Source organism: Panthera onca, chromosome B1 (assembly GCF_046562875.1).
Source record: "Panthera onca isolate mPanOnc1 chromosome B1, mPanOnc1 haplotype 2, whole genome shotgun sequence".
Classification (NCBI taxonomy): domain Eukaryota; kingdom Metazoa; phylum Chordata; class Mammalia; order Carnivora; family Felidae; genus Panthera; species Panthera onca.
This window is the reverse complement of record NC_138342.1, coordinates 20,082,126-20,097,441: the sequence shown is the minus strand read 5'-3', so window position 1 is coordinate 20,097,441 and position 15,316 is coordinate 20,082,126. Positions and strand designations below refer to the sequence as shown.

Here is a 15,316-nt window from a genome sequence, read left to right as displayed (position 1 = left end):
AAGGGAGAGGCAGTTAAAAGGGAGGGACACCTGGCAAGAGTACAGCCACCGCTGTCCTGCAGCCCAGCAGTGAGGGAAATAATCCGGGGAAATAAACACTTGGATTCCTTTTCCCTACCACCAGCCCCGGGGGTGGCTCCTCCTACTGGCTGAACCCCAGTGGAAGCAAGCGGGTCTCCTCAGCCTCCTGGAGCTCAGGGCAGGGTGAGGAAGGCTGGCGTTGTAATCCATACAGGCTGCTAAACAAAAATATCTACAGACAGGTGGCTTAAACGGCAAATATTTATTGTTCGTGGTTCGGGAGGCTGGTGAGTCCAAGATCAGGGGGGCTGGCAGATTCGGTATCTGGTGACAGCTCGATTCTTGGCTCTCAGATGGCCATCTTCTCACTGTGTCCTCACGTCGTAGGAGAGGAACAAGGGTTTCTTTATCAGGATGCTGACCCCATTCCTGCGGGTTCAACCCTCACGACGTTCTCACCTCCCAAAGACGTCACCTCCTAACACCATCACACTGGGGAGTAGATTCAACATGTGAGCCTTGAGGGGGGCGGTGCACGTTACAGTTATGGCAGCGGGAATGTGGGGCTGGAGGGGCAAACCGGACATTCAGCACAGTAAGATAAATTCATTACTTAAAAAAGCCTTCTATCATTGAAAAGACAAAACAGGGCCACCTGGGTGGCCCAGCTGGTTAAGCGTCCGACTTCGGCTCCAGTCATGACCATGATCTCACAGCTCATGAATTCCAGCCCCTCATCGGGCTCTGTGCTGACAGCTCAGAGCCTGCCTGGATGCTGCTTCAAATTCTCTGTCTCTCTTCGGCTCCTTCCCTGCTTGCCCTCTTGTCTTTCTTTCTCTCAAAAATAAACAAACATTTAAAAAAATCTTTTTTTAAAGAGAAAACAAAGCAAAACTTTGGAAACCATTCCTCTGGTCCAATCCCAGGATTTCACAAGCGAGGAAACAGAGGTGGAAAATAGTGTCTTGAACTGATCCAAACTGCAAACCTCAAACCCTAGTCAACTGAGTACAAATCCCTGATTTGTCCTCAGGAATATCCTTCTAACTTTTTCTTGCGGTCATACTTCAGAGACATACACTCCTTTAAGCATTGGTGTTCCCAACCACTTGCTGATTTTTCATGAGAGGTCCCTTAAATCACCCGCTGTAACCCACTGCCTGGCCACTCCGAGGCCTCTGAATTTACAGTTCCAGTTAAAGTCACGTCCGTGAAGGGGGAGGGAACGAAGAACTCTCCCATCCCTTCAAGCCCCCAAATTGATTTGGCACTCGAAGTCACTGTTATATTTTATACTGAGTCTTCTGAATCAGTTCATTGAATTTTAGCTGTAGCTATATAAAATCCTCTCCAGTGAAATTATTTGGCCATATTGCGGATGGTTCTGCCATGATCTATCAATGCCACTAACTATCAGCAATAAACAAAAAAAAAATCCTCCTTCTTCTCTTTTCATTATAATGAATTTTCTAAACTCGAATTGAACCTTGGAAGGTGCATTACTGGAGTTTTAATTTTTAAAACGCAGCATTTTGTATTTGTTATATAAAACACACAAGATGGGTGATGGCAAATTCTGAATGTTTTTTTGTGCTGTAGAAAGGTTGCTGGGGAGATTTGGAAAAGCTTGGCTTGGATTTCTGGGGAGGAAAGGATGGGTTTGGGGACGGCTCGGGGCAGTCCAGTTGGATTGGGACACCTGTGGTTTAGTGCAGGTCAGGGCAACGGAGTTTAAGCAAAGGGAAGGAGTGAAAACCTGGCTGGAGTTATTTCAATGCACTAAATGTATCCGACGGTTGCAAAAATATATATTACTGTCCTGCACAAGCACCTGATTTCCAGGCCAGAGCTATGGAAGCCAACTTTAGAAAAGCCTTACAAGATGGCTTAGGTGGAGGAAGCAAACGGTATCACAAAGAGGAAACAATTCACAGTTCAGGGAGGAAAAGCTATGAGTGCAGATGAATACTCAGACACCACAAATATTTCTGCATTAAAAACCCAAGTCCTGTACTCTAAGAGTGCATCTGGAGTTAACATACATGAGATTTTTTAATGAGATTCAAAAATTTTTTAATGTTTCTTTATTTTTGAGACAGAGACAGAGCTTGAGCGGGGGAGGGGCAGAGAGAGAAGGAGACACAGAGTCCGAAGCAGGCTCCGGGCTCCGAGCTGTCAGCACGGAGCCCGACGCGGGGCTCGAACTCACAAACCGTGAGATCATGACCTGAGCCGAAGTCGGACGCTTATCCGACTGAGCCACCCAGGTGCCCCTAATGAGATTTTTAAGACAAACCTTTAGGTAATGACGAAGCTGGAGTTCATGTTAACTTGCTCAGTAAAACGACAGACAGGAAGCTCTCCCACCCCTTGCTGGGATAAAGTGACTGAATATTTACAGTGCTGTGGTCTTTTTAGACAGACATTTAATATATGTGTTCCCTCCGTAGGGGAAAGCCCATCAGCTAGGCGATATTTTATCCTCTCATTGTCTATTAGAGGATATACGATGACATTTTAACCAATGGAAAGCCACGCAGAAAGATGAAAAAAAAAAAAAAAACTTCAGAAAGCACTCTGTCTTTTTTGCAACATTTGCATTACTTTTGACATGGAGGGGGGTGGGGAGAACCAAGATGTTTCAATAGAAAAAAATGTTAGGTTGGAAGGATAGAGAAAGCAAAGTAAAAAAGACAACAGATACTCCGTATTCGTTTCGGTTCTTTGGTTGCAGGCAACGGCAACTGACTTGATAATTTAACAAAGAGGATTTATGGGAAGGATACTGGGGACTCACAGGAGCTCTAGGAGGCTGGAGAGCCGGCTGGGGAGCGGGACTGACAACCAAGCCCTGACACCCGCCTCGTAGGGTGTTTGGTCACTGTGCCGGGAAGAGTAGGTGCTCTGTGTGTGTGTCTACACCTCCTGCTTACAATCCGCAGTCCAAGAAGAGAAGGTCATTGGCCAAGCAGGGGCTCGTGCCCACTTCAGCCTGTATTAGGTCAGGGACAGACAGGGTCCGACTTCAGAGTAAAGTCTCCCGGAATGACCATTCAAGTGGCAATTCCCTAAAAGTGGTAGGAGATGCTTTGGCACAACCCCCCAATAGCACGTGTGGTACAGAACACAAAAGAAAAACAAACAAAAAAACATGTTCGTACTTCCCTTTTCTCAAAAATATTTTATCACTCAAATCCTATATTTTCCTGTGGAAAGGTACTTGACACTTTCCCTCTTTTTTTTCTAGAAGAGTGATCCTCAAATGGCCTTTTCCCCCTTCTTCTAGAATAGTAATTCTCAGCACCACCGGTGCATTGGTTTTCCAGGGCTGCCATGATGGATTACCACCGACTGAGGTGGCTTACAAAACAGAAGTCTGAAATGGAGGCTTTGGCAGGACTGTGCCCATTCGGAAGGCTCCAAGGAAGAATCCTTCCTTGTCTCTCCCTAGTTTCTGGTGGTTGCTGGCAATCCTTGGTGTCCTGTGGCTTGTTGATGTGCCACCACATTTTCCGCCTCCGTCCTCACCATGACTTCTCCCCATGTGTCTCTGTGTCTCTCCTCTTCTCAGAAGAACACTGGTGTTCTGAGAACACCAGTAACACCGAATTGAGGGCCCATCCTAATCTAGTAGGACCTCATCTTAACTCATCGTATTTGCAAAGACTCTAATGGCGAATGAAGTTATTTTCTGAGGTTCTGGGTGGACGTGACCGTGGGGGTGGGGCGACACTATTCAACTCAGGGCCCCCAGGAATTATGAATTCTCAGAAATGCACATTGTAAGCCCCCACCCTAGACCTATTGAGTCACAAACTTTGGGAGCGGAGCCCAGTAATCATGTTGACACAAGATGTCCAGGGGATTTGAAGCCCTCCAAAGGGTGAGGACCAATGTCCCAGGGGGAGCTGCACATGTCTCTCCCACTGCAGCACTTGGTGCTCATAGAAAACATATGGAAAGTTGTCATTTTAAGGGAGGGATGAGGGTCTACGGGAGAGGGAACGTCATAGCAGGGTAGCAGGGTAGTAGGAATATGGGTCTGTAGTTTGAAGGAAGAGTGGACCTACACTTGAGCTCTGATAATTTGCCAGTGGTTGGAAGGGACCACGTACTCATACTGACCCCACATAACGATCATCACATTCATAATTATCATCATCCGCTCAAATCACATACGGCAGAAAACCGAAGTCATCACATACAGGACCTCAGAAGTTGTTTATTAGAGTCAGGTGATGGTTCTTCTACCTTGGCAATAGATTTAATTTCTATAAACTATATTTTTAGTCCTTAATGTTGTCTCTTTCCTCCAGAGAAATTAAGACTTTCTTAATAGCCAAAGGAAAAATAAATAATATTCTTTCTTAAGATTTCTGAACTCTTAAGATTCCTCCGGATTCTGGCTCTCTGTCATCTCTCTGTAATGCCAGTCATTGACGTACCGCGCAGACCCTCTCTCAGAGGTTGGCTGAATTGAATTTACACTATTTGAGGATCTTGGTTCACATGGACTGTGTCTGTTTCACCATGATTAAACTTCATATCAATCAATCCATCAGCCAGCAACAAATTTCAAGCATGTTCTCTGTACTCCAACACTATGTTAGGTATTTTTAGAAAGGAATATGAAGGCACATACAGAAATATTAAACACCCCCTTACACGCACCTCCCCTCCTCCACATAGACTCCTTAAGAAGGCAGTGTAGTATTTAGGAAATAGTTTGAATTTGGGGTCTGGAAGACCTTGGATGTGCTAACTAACCTCCCTCTTTCTGCTTCAAAACAGCCTGTGACAGAGACATTTACTGTTCACTGAGTGCCATGTACTCCCCCCTATGACCCTGCCCCCTTACAGTTAGGCAGTCACATGACTAATTCTGACCAATAGGTGTGAGCAGAAGTGATGTGTGTCACTTCCTTTCCAGAGCATTTAAAACCCAGGATGTGACTTTCCAGTTTTTTGCTGCCTCTTCTTCAGAAAGCTCTGAAGCCATGTATTGAGGTAGGGCAACAAGTACAACCTCTAACGGCCCGAGTCTTTGCGTGGCCAAGTGGAGTAGAGCCTCCTGCTTACTTACAAGAACTGAGCAAGAAATGCGTCATTGTTGGTTAAGCCACTGAGATGTGGGTTTTTAATGTCACTGCACCATTGCCTGGTTTATGGTCACTAATAGAGCTGCTGATCCACCGTAGATCACGAGTTCCTCTCCCGGGACTCAGTCTTGAGCGGGTGCCTCTATGCATGAGTAAATGCTTGGAGAACATTCGCCATCCCCACAGTTTGTTCATTAGACTGTTCCTGCAACAAAACTGGATACCACAGTACTCCCTGTCCTGCCACCCAGGGTTCTCTTTATTCCCGTCCATTTCCTCATCAAGTTCCCCCGATTTTTGTAAACTCTGTGGGTCTCTTCATATTCCTTGAATAAGTTCCCCTTTGCTTAATGTAGCCAAGGTCTGTTTCTTTTGTACTCGGCAAGGCTCCTCTCCTTGGCCTCGGCACCACTGATAATGGGACTTTAAAAACACCCACCCGTGCCCCTGATGACACCGCTCCTGCCATGGACACTGCCCACTGCATCCCAGAAATTATCTCGGGGACCAGGCCCAAGCAGGGGGTTATAATTAGACCTGCTTATCTTCTTCCCCTGGGAGACCATCAGGACCAATCTCATTACCTCAGACACCCCCCAAAAGTGCCAGCCTCCCAGACCATTCCTGACTCATCTGATGCCCACACAGCCCTGGGTATTTCTTAGTGTTGCTCATGCTGCCCACCCTTCCCAACCCTCAGGTTCTTCCAGTGCACCTCTAAAACTCATGTTTGATCAGCAACAAAATCCCCACTGTCCCCAGCTGCTTCTCTTGTTACAGCCTGCCTTTCCCTGTGAATGTGGTTTCCCTAAAGCCCTCTCCAATCATCACTGGCTTTCTCCTGGAGGCGCAGGGCATTGCCCTCAATTCTCCTTCTAGACCACTACCTCCTATCCCACCCCTGCCTCCCCATCCTGCACACGATCCAGCTCAGTGGGAGAGCACAGACCCACTCCTTTCCTATTGTGCGTATCTACCAGCCTCCAAGACATGTCTCCTTATTCAGGGAAGAGGAGAACTAGGTTGGCCATGGTGTTTTTGTTCCAGCACTCCTTGTCAGCATTCTTGGAGGCTTCAGTACCTGTGTAGATGGCTCATCCCAACACTCTGGCCTCTCGGTTCCTATCCTCCATTTGTCTTTTTTCTCATCTCATCTCAGCTACCCATTCCCAGAATCATGTTCTAGACTCCTACATGATCAATAACTCCACCTTCTCCAAAATCTCTATTTCAAAAAGCATCCCACTTTCTAATTACATCCTCCCATCTTTCCAGCTCATTCTTTCTATTATTCTAACTCCAACCAGACCCTTCAGTTCCCTTGACCCTACAAAGTCTTCACTGTCCATCACTTGCTTTCTGTTTCTACATCCCTCCTTACCCATCCCTATAGCCCCTCTGGAGAAGCATTGCAGAGGTTAGCAGCACAGGCTCAGACTCAGACTGCCAAGGTCAAATCCTGGCTCTGTCACTTATTAGCTATGTGTCCTTAGATACATAGATACATAGAGACTCAATCTTCTGTGTCTCAATTCATCATCTATAAAATGGGGGATGGGGGTGCAAACAATAGTATCTATCTTTCTAATAGGGTTGTTATAAAGATTAAATGGGTTAATATTTAATATTAATATTTAATATACAGGTGCTTACATGTGTCTGGTATGTAGGAGCCACTATGTAAGTGCATGTGAAATAAATTTTTAATACTCCTCAAGCATTTCTTTTAAATGCATCTCATTCTCTCCCTCTTACCCACTTGGCAAAAACCAAACTCTTGGATAAACCCTATTCCCCATGTGCTCCATATAACCAGGTACAAATGGCTTGAGAAAAACACACAGCAATAGTTTACTCTAAATTTATAAATGTATAACCACATACCTCGTGTGGGCTCAGAATTCTGCCTCATTCCCTAAAGAATAAATTCTTCAACTCTATTTTTAAAGCATTCTCCTCTCTCTGTAAGTCTTTAATATCCCTACCTAACCTTTAGCTGATGACCTTCTTTCTCCTTTCATGGAGAAACCAAAACAGTTACAGAACTTTCTCATATTTCAACCACAATATCAACCAATCCATTTGCATTTCTATCCACCTACTCTTCTGTCTCAGGGCAACCCTTCCTCTTGGGCACTGGCGCTCATCCCCTCCTCTCTACTCAAAGACTTGCTCTATGCAAGTATTTTCTTCCTCCACTGGAATATAAATTTCTCCCCATCAATGATGTGCATTCCCATTGTGTAAAAACATGCTCTGATATTGCTCATCTTTTAAAAAAAACTGAAAATCTCCCTTACCTGAAGCCCCTGCTGACCCATTTCTCTCCTGCCCTTTTAAGCAAAAGTCTTTGCAAGAGTTGTCTATCTCAGCTGCCTCTGCTTTTTCATCAGTTCTCTTCTCCTCTCTACTGCACTGAACTTGCGCTTGTCAAGGTTGCCCAAGACTTCTGCACTGGCCAAAGTCAATGCACCCTCATCCTACTTGACCAACAATACCAGCAACTTGGTGAGCACCGCCTTATTCTTGAAACATCTTTTCCCCGGCCTCCAGGACATGACAGCCTTTCGTGTTTCTTCTCGCACTGGTCAAACTCTTTTCTGTCTCTTATGCGGGTCTCTCTTCTTCCTGACCTCTGCAAGTTGAGAGTCCCAGGTCCCATTCAGTCTCAGGATTCTAAATACCAACTGTACATCGATGACTCTTAAACTTGCACTTTTACCCCTCTCCCCTGAAATCAAGACTCATATATCCACCAGCTTAACTAAAATCTATATTTTGATTTATAAATAGTCACTCTGGGCTTAAAATATCTAAAGCATGTTTTTACACAATGGGAGTGCACATCATTGATGGGGAGAAATTTATATTCCAGTGGAGGAAGAAAATACTTGCATAGAGCAAGTCTTTGAGTAGAGAAGAGGGGATGAGCGCCAGTGTCCAACATAATTCTCTATTTTTACCACCCTACCCCCAAACCTGCTCCTCTTGTATCTTTTCCATCCCAGCAAATGGTAGCATTGTTGATGCAGTTGGCCGGGTCAAAAATCTTGAACTCAGCCTTAATTCTGCTTTTCCTCTCACTTCGATATCCAGTCTAGCAGCAAGTCTTCTGGGACTAACTTCAAAATATATCCAGAATCTAACATCTTCTTGCATGCCCCTTGCTGCTACTCCGCTCTAAGCCACCATTGTCTCTCACCTGGATGACCGAAGGGGTCTCCCAGCTGGTCCCCCTCCTTCCACCTAAACTGCTTCTTTCCTCTCATTCACTTTTCACACAGCAGCCGCCAGTGTGATCCTTCTGACACCTGAGCCATTTCATGTTACCCTTCTACAAGAGCTTCTCATCACATTTGGAGTGACGTATAAAGACCTAACCATGACTTTCAAGGCCCCTGGTAATCTGACTGTATCCCTGTTCCCATTAACTGCCTGTTTACTCTATTGTTCATTCTTCTTTAGACACATCCCCAGAATCTTTGACCTCTTTGTTAACCTTCAGACAAGACACACTATGTATATTCCATATCTAGGCCTTTGTCCCCATGGTTCTAGGGGTCTGTCTAGAGTGCACCTCCCCCCCCCCCCCACACACCCATCTTTGTCATGGTTCAACCTCTCTCCTCATTCCAGTCTCTGTTTAAATGTCATTTCCTAAGACCATTGCATCTAACACAGCCCGCTCCCTAATTCCAGTCACTCTCGGTTGTAGACAGTTTCTGACGATGGCTGCCATCAATTCTGCCCATCGGGAGATGGAGTCTTTTTGCCCGCCCTTGAATAGGGGCTGGTCTTGTGACCTGCTTTGGCCAACAGAACACAGAGGAAGTGGCAGTGTGCCAGTTCCAGGACCAGTCTTTAGCAAGCCTGGAAACTTCCAGGCTGTTTTCTCTGGGCAGGCTGGCTGCCATACTATAAAGAAGATCAAGCTAGACTACTGAATGATGAGGCACCATGTAAAGAGAGAAAGAGAACACATGGAGGGCCATGGAGGCACCAAATACATTAATGAATTCTTGGTTCTCTCAGCTCATTCGGCCAGTGAATGTGGCCAAGCGGTTGACCCCAATGGGTCAAATGAGCTGGCTGAACCATCCCCAAATTTCTGACCCACAGAATCACGAAAAATAATAAATCCTTTAAGACCACTAAATTTGGGGATAGTTTGTTACAAGGCAATAAATAACTGAAAATATTTTCCTTGCTCTGTGCTATCTATAGACAAAATGTGTCCTCCCCAAATTCATATGTTGAAAGCTGTTCTCCATTATGATGGGGAGGTGAGACCTCTGGAAGGTGATTGGGTCATGAAGGCAGAGCTCTCACAAATGGGATTAGCCCCTTATAAAAGAGATCCCACAGAGCTCTCTTGTTCTTCCAGAGAGTAAGGGCACAGCCAAGAAGGCTGCTGTTACAAACCAGCAGGTGGGCTCTCACCAGACATCGAATCACCAAGCACCTTGATCTTGGACTTCCCAGCCTCCAGAACTGTAAGAAATAAATTTCTTTTGTTTATGAGCCACTCCGGCAATGGTATTTTGCTACTCCATATTATGGTGTTTTGTTATAGTAGCTTGAACAGACTAAGACACCGCTTAGTTTTCTTCATAGTAATTATCTCAGTAAGAAATTACACAATTATTAGTTTTTCTGTCTACTGTTTATTATCTGTCTCTGCCTCCAGAATATAAATCTATAAGGAAAAGGACTTTGTCTTGTTCACCACCGCATTTCCAGTGTTTGGAACAATCTCTGGCCTATTTTAGGACTCAATAGATATTTGTTGATAAATTAATATACCAAGAACCCTAACTGATACATGAGGCTTACTTTTCTACAAGAATCATGTCTATCCTCATGGAAACATTTTCCTTCAAATCTTAACATCCAATAACATTGGCCTTTTATTTTTATTTTATTTTTAATGTTTATTTTTATTTTTGAGAGAGAGAGAGAGAGACAGAGAGACAGAGTGCAAGCAGAGAGAGAGAAGGAGACACAGAATCTGAAGCAGGCTCCAGGCTCCAAGCTGTCAGCACAGAGCCTGATGTGGGGCTCAAACTCATGAACTGTGAGATCATGACCTAAGCCCAAGTGGAACGCTTAAACGACTGAGCCACCCAGGTGTCCCTGCATTTGTCTTTTTTTTTTTTAACTTTTTTTTTTTTTTTAGCGTTTATTTTTGAGAGACAGGGAGAGACAGAGAATGAGCAGGGGAGGGGCAGAGGGAGAGGGAGACACAGAATCTGAAACAGGCTCCAGGCTCTGAGAGTCAGCACAGAGCCTGATGCGGGGCTTGAACTCGTGAACTGTGAGATCATGACCTGAGCCGAAGTTGGACGCTTAACCGACTGAGCCATCCAGGCGCCCCTACATTTGTCTTTTAAATCAGAGATCTCTATTAGGTTGCTAGGGAAACATCAGATTTTTTTTTTTTTTAATTCCAGAAAATACTTTGGGCCAAGATCTGCACTGCATTTTAAGATGATTTGGGCATTGTTACCACTCACTGGATAGTGCAGAGCAATCCTGTGGGTTGGTTAATGATAAAGTACCACTTTGTCCCCTTATCTTCTCAGGACAGACTTCTTGTGCTACCCAGCCCCTCCCATTTAAATACATACATGTCACCATTTTAGGACAGAATATCCAAGCAGGGCTGATAGTTCTTATTAATTCCTGCAATCCCACCAATTTTTCCATCAGGGCAACATGAGAACAGCCCCTTCTGTGTTAGTCATCGAAGATCATTTTCTGGTATGTTTCCTCCCTGACTCACTGGCCCTCACCCCACATAAGATAGCGGACATCGCCACATCGGGCAATGCCTTTCTCAGAAATAGGTTTACTGTGACTTCTTTCATGCCTGGTTGGAACACGGAGTCATAATTAGAATGAGGCTCGTCTCCCAGGTCATTGTTCTGATGGTTCTAAATTGGTTCCCACTATGCCATTTCTTTCTACATGAATAGGACCTTTGCCTTTCTGATTGCAGACATGTAAGACTGACCACCAGGTCCCTGACACTTCCCTGTGACTACCATTTTCCCTGGTGTTTTTGGGTACTCTGCCCTATACATTTCATTTGGGGAGCCACATTGCTAGGTTGTAATTTAAGTTTTCTAAATTTAGTCTGTAGAAGGCTCACGGCCAATGGAAGGGGATTATAGCTTACTAGGAATCTACATTTAAGCAGGAGAAAGTCCTCTCTGGGGATCTGGATTTATTTACAGAGTTTGGGGACTCAAGTGAAGACCAAACAGACTTAGCAGCCACACTTCCCCAATGCAATTTAACAGTCTCTTAAGCACAAAATCAAACACAATATAAATAAAGTGGCTTGAGTCTTTCCTGAGTGTCTTACCTTAACTTCCGCTGCCTTCTGTCTTGCTATCCCCTAGATGTCCCCAAAGACCCCCGTCTATCTTCTTGAAGAACTGTAGCTTTTTAAGGAGAAACAATCACATCTCCTGAAATGTTTTCTGATACCTCAGGAGCCATGCAGCAACACAGAAAGAATTATTAAAAGATCAGATCTGTTGAAGATCTTAATTAGAAAAGGGACGCGTTGTGTGCAATACGTTTCAGAAAACATGTTATGTGCCTAAACCTGTACTTGGCATTATGGGAAATAAAGAAATGAATCAGTTTTATATCTTACTCTCGGCTAATAAGGAAGTTAAAAAGACAAGCCATAATATAGTAGAGTAGTTCAGAGCCGATACTGTGGAAGTAAATTGGCCGTGTTAGAAGCCTGGCTAGAATCCTGTTAGGATACTTAGCCTTTCTGTGCCTCAATTTCCTCACCCGTAAGTTGGAGACAATAAGAGGAGGTACCTCATAGGGTTATTATGAGGATTTAAACGAGTTGATAAAAATTGAAATGGGCAAGCGTCTCACATGCAATAAGTGATTTCTCTCGATAGATGATAGATATAGATAGATAGATAGATAGATAGATAGATAGATATGGGTGTGTGTGCGCGCACGTGTGTGTGTGTAATCTTCATACAATGTGGAAAATACCTATTGCAAAGGAAGGGCACACAGAGCACCGTCAGAATCCAGAGGCAGGAGACATCATTTGCAGCTGGAAAGAACCAGGGAGGCTTCCTGGAAGAAGGGCAAAGATGATCGTGCTCACCAAATAGTACATTTGCTTCCCCCACTTGCCAGCTCTTTGTCAGGGTCCAACGACAAGTTTGGGCCAGTGGGATGCATGTGAAAGTAGTCCTGGACTTAATTGGCCCTTCCCCTCCTGCTGCAGCACATGAGAAGGCTTTGCATCCCGGATTTTGCAGCTACAGATGGTGGAAAGTCTATCACCCTGGGTTCCTGAATGGCAGTATCGAGGAGAGACACCTCCTCTGACCGAAACACACATTCAACCCCCAGAATGGATGTATAGCATGGCCAAAGAGAAATCTTTTGTACGAAAAGGCACTGGGAGTGTAGGCTTCATTTGTCACTGTAGGGTAACCTAGCCTGTCTTGACTACGTATATGTCTCTCTGTGTGTATAATATATAGGCCTTATATGAGTAGACAGAAACAATTATTATATATACAAATATATAATTAAAATTATGTAAAATTCAAATCTATATACATAACATGGCGGTGGAAGAACCCAGGGAAAGATGGGAAGGATGACAAAGTTTACAACACAGTGAACAAATGTTTGTTTGATTGGAAAGAAAAACCGGGGTCAGATCATGGAGGGCCTTACAGTCCGGACCAAAGAGTTCAGACTCTATCCCAGAAGGCAACAGGGCACCATTCAGCATGTTTCCTGGGATAATCACACCAAACAGGCAGCACCAGTGAGAGCTCTTTGAAGAGCAAGAGACTTCCATGAGGTCCGATAGTCTCAGGTGGTACCTGCTTCAGCCAGAGAATCCCTCCCTTCCCCAAACAGCTCAGAACACTACAAGTTTGTTCTCTACGTCAACACCAAGAAGAACGGGGGGCTATGATCGCTAAGACGGAAGGTTTTTTTTTTTATCATGATCCTTAACCCATCTCCATAAACTCTCCCCATCCAGGGTAGCAGGATGCCCCCTCTGCATTGGCTGTTGGAACTGGAGGAATATCTCAGACAGCTTCTGGAAAGAACCAAAACTCTTATGCTCCCCTTCATTTGTGGAAGTGGAATGGTTTGAAATACCTTGGCAACCAAACTTAAAAGAGGGTATGTTTGTGCCCAAAGTGGAAAAAAGCCAATTGCCTAAGAAAACCAAGAATTACGGTTTTTTCGCTTTTTCGGAGAAACCCTAACACCTATGATATTGGTTAAGGCAATCATAGCTACTATAACAAATAAACCCCTCACTGTGTAATGGCTCCAACATGGTAGACATTGGTTTCTTACATAAAATCCTAAATGGCGTTTCTGATTGGTAGGTGGCTTCTCTCCATACGATGGTTCAAGGATCATGGCTCCTTCTATCCTGTGGCTTCGTCATCTGCCAGATGTAGTGCCCAAGGATACCGTGCTAACCAGCACCAAGCTGGCAGAAGGGGAAAGAGAATGGAGGGTCAGGCATGGAGGTTTCACAGACCAGGGAGCGTCATTTCTGCTCCCTTTCCACTGGCCAGACCTCAGTGATAGGGTCTCCCCTAGCGGCAAAATAGGCAGGTGTCACCCACCTGTCCGTCCAGGAAAAAGAGAAAAGGTGTTTGCAGAATAATAGCCATACTTGGTATTGTTGCCCTGGGCACCTTTCCTCCTGATCCATGTCTATTAAAAGAATGAGTTAGTGAATTAAACTTCTGGCTTCTCATTCTTTCAACAGATATTTATTGAACACGTCCAAAGCACATGCTTGGTGGCTGGGGTTCCGGGGGATGCAGAAAATGTGACAGAAAGCCTCCGTGGAGGAGCGTATGAGGCGGAAAATGACAAAGTATCCAGGAGAGGTTCAGAAGGGCTTTTTGTACGCTTGGCAGAGGGGACAGGTGGAGGCTTCTGCGATGGGAGTGGGTGTCGCAGGCTAACGCGAGCAGAGGCACAGAGGTAGGTGATCATACAGTCCTCACCGGCAGGAAGGGGGAGTTCAATCCGACCAGAGCGAAGGGTATAAGAAGGGGAGAGAACAAGTGTAGTTTGGACAAGTTTGCCAGCGTCCACGGCCCTCAGACGCTCTCTGATCACAGGTGATGATGTGCATTCCCGAGAAAGGCCATTCAATCACCTCTCTGTTTTTCATTAAGCAGGTACCCCGCTCTCTTTCCACTTGAAATAATTATAAAGATGATTATGGAAATGATAGTCGTGGTGGTGCTAATGATGAGGAGGGAGAAGAGATTTTGTAAAAATTTCCTAACCTACTCAGAAATCTCTGTCTCCCTCAGAAGAATCCTTGAGATCATCATTCATGAGCTGTCGTGGGCCGATTTCCACTCCCTGGGAGCTCACACGAGAAGAAGTCCAGCGGATTCGGGACTGCTTTTGAGAATCAGCAGAGCAGGGCATCTTGGCAATCACTTTGGAGAGCAGAGAAGTCACAGAGCAGCACATTTAGGCCACCTCTGAATGGGCCCCAACAGCTTCCCCAGACCATGGGACTGAAAACCATGGGCGTCGGGACTAGTTTTCCCCACCCTCAGCCTTTCAGAAAAACACCCCTGGATAGAGGTAGAGTACTGTGCTAATCAGGGTGCTTATTCTTCATGTAGGCAGACGGACCAGCTAAGTGCACGGTAGCAACCTGGCAGATGGAGTTGAGCAATAATTCAAATCACTTCAGTGGATCACAGATGTCAACGAAAATAAAAGGGGGGTGTGTACTTCCCAGCCTGTTCTGTGGAGTGCGGCCTGCCCCTCTTGCCCCCCGCCTGCCTTCCTTTCTGGACTCAAGGCAGCTCCCAGATACATTAGGGGATGACAGGAAAATGGCTCTATTCGATGCAGACCACGGGACACCTGTCTGCTAGTTTGCTAGGTCAGGCTGCCACAACAATGTACCGCAAACTTGGGGGCTGAAAACAAAAGCAACTTATTGTCTCGCAGTCTTGGAAGGGCGTTCAAAATGGAAGACACAAGAATTGCTAAGGCTCCGGGGTGGGAAGGTGCATAGGCGGTATGATGGCCATTCAGAAAGTAGGAGAAATACAGGAGGTCAATGCCAAGCCTTCTTCCGCCGAGTGCACCATCCACTCTGTTGGCATTCCTAGGCATCCTTCACAATCAAC

The 15,316-nt window shown here is 45.2% G+C and overlaps 1 long non-coding RNA gene across 2 annotated transcripts; it reads right to left on the bottom strand.

Annotated features, from left to right (window-relative positions):
* Positions 1 to 280: 280 nt before the first annotated feature.
* LOC132693346 (uncharacterized) lies at positions 281 to 10,950 on the bottom strand. Of its 2 annotated transcripts, none has more exons than XR_009616744.3 (3): positions 10,748 to 10,950; positions 9,561 to 9,611; positions 281 to 513 (listed from the first exon to the last, which is right to left on the bottom strand). It is a non-coding gene; the product is annotated as an uncharacterized LOC132693346 (long non-coding RNA). The 2 variants fall into 2 exon arrangements; XR_009616743.1 differs by lacking the exon at positions 281 to 513 and adding an exon at positions 5,140 to 5,336.
* Positions 10,951 to 15,316: the final 4,366 nt, after the last annotated feature.